Raw genomic sequence first — 1,911 nt, forward strand, 5'->3', positions numbered from 1 at the left:
ACACACACACACACACACACACACACACACACACACACACACGCCCGGAACGCAGGCTCCCTGGAGCTTAATAACGCAAGGCGTCTATTCCTTTCTCAGTGTCCTGCCCTCCGTGGCCCCGCGGGTCCGGGGTCTGGGGCGCCGCGTAGTAGATTTGCAGCGGCCACGGGCTGCTCAGCCCCTCCAGGGTTTCTCTCAGGAACACCCTGAAGTGTCCCACGGTGGCCCGGGAGGTCTGGAGGAGCTCCAGCCCGAGCGAGGCTTGCAGGGCCAGGCGCACGTGGGTCACCCAGAATGGCTTCTGGCTCCGAGCCTCAACAGCTTGGCTAGAGGCAGAGGGTGAGGCCGGGCTGGAACGCGCCATTAACGCGTCATTTATCAGAACACACCCCGGGCCCTTTCCGCTGGCCCAGCGGGCGGGGAGGGAAGACAGCTTCTTGCCAGACAGACATTTCGCTCAGCTTAGCAAGGCTAAACTCTGTCTCCCCTCTCGCTTGAGTTTTCGGCTCCGTGGGGGAAGGAACTGCTCTTGCAGAGTGGGGGTAGGGAGCCGGCCACCCATGGGCTCTAACGGGCCTCTCTCCCTCCCTTGCTAGGGAAGGAAGATAAATAACGACCCTCCCCAAACCTCCCCAACCCCCATCAGCACTAAAACAGCAGTCTTTTCCTTTATGGAGCCAGGGGTCCTAGTGGCTGGGTTTTGTAGGATATGTAGGAGTTTGGGTCCAGGGAAGGGGCTGAATTGGAAGAGGAAGTCAGGGAACAGGGACCTCTGGGCCGTCATTAGAAATTGTTTGTTGAGTGAGTCAATGAGATAAAGCCAGGAACTAGACTGAGGTGGGGTACACAGGAAGCCAGGCTCTCAATGCTGTTGGCCTTGGTCTCTGGGAGGCCAAACAGGTAGGGGATTGACGCTGTCTTTGAGTCTGGGTGGCCTGGAGTTAAGTCCCATTAACCCACAGGGGGGGGGTGTCTGGGTGACAAGACACGAGTTCTGAGAAGACTAGCCGGCTGCAGTTCCTGGGTGTATAGCACCTGTCCAGGTTAAGCACTGGTCCCATCCAGGGGACCTGGCCTCTCCACCACCCGCCTCCCCCACTTCTCCCCACCCCCACCCGGTACTCAGAGGATAACCTGGATTGAAGCCTGGCTGTCCCTGACCGAGCTGTCAGGTGGAGGTGCCAGAGAAAGGCTCCGCTCCCCAGGGATCCGCTGAAGCCCCAGCTCAGGGCCCTGCCCTGTAAGCACCTCGTGCCACAGCCACAGGGCGGGGGGCTGCGGGGCTGCAGGTGGCTGGACTTTCACTCCAGCCTCAGTTTCTCCCACTAGGAAAGCAGCGATAGCCCATGGGGACCTATGTCACCTCCTCCACATCGCCTCCTCTCCTTCCTCCCCAGTCTCTGTCCTCAGCTCCCCTCTTACCCTTTGCCTCCCTTCCCTCCTTCCCTCTCTCCAGCAAGCTCCAGGCTCGGCTGTTTCACCATCATCACCTCCTTTACTCCTGGGAGGCCGCGGACTGGCAAGGGCATAAGGCAACCTCTTGGTTGTTTTACCTGTGGGGAAACTGAGGCCCATTCCAATCACCTGCTTCCCAGAGCAGGTACCTCTCAACTGAAGACCTGTGGGAGCAAGCTGTGTGTGTGTGTGTGTGTGTGTGTGTGTGTGTGTGTGTGTGAAGTTACGGACAGCACAGCCTCAGCTCAGCTCTGGCCTTTACAGGCCTAATTCCAGGCCATGCTCTCAGACTCTGCCCTCCATGTGTTCCCAGAGGGTAAAGGATTCACACCCAGACTCTGTGGGGCCTCTGTCTCCTCATCTGAACAGCTGAGCTAAGCTGTTCCCAGCATCCTCTGGGGAGTAGAGGCTGGAGGAGTGAGGCTGGGGGAGTGGAGGCTGGGGAGTGGAGGCTGG

Source organism: Mastomys coucha, unplaced genomic scaffold (assembly GCF_008632895.1).
Source record: "Mastomys coucha isolate ucsf_1 unplaced genomic scaffold, UCSF_Mcou_1 pScaffold4, whole genome shotgun sequence".
Classification (NCBI taxonomy): Eukaryota; Metazoa; Chordata; class Mammalia; order Rodentia; family Muridae; genus Mastomys; species Mastomys coucha.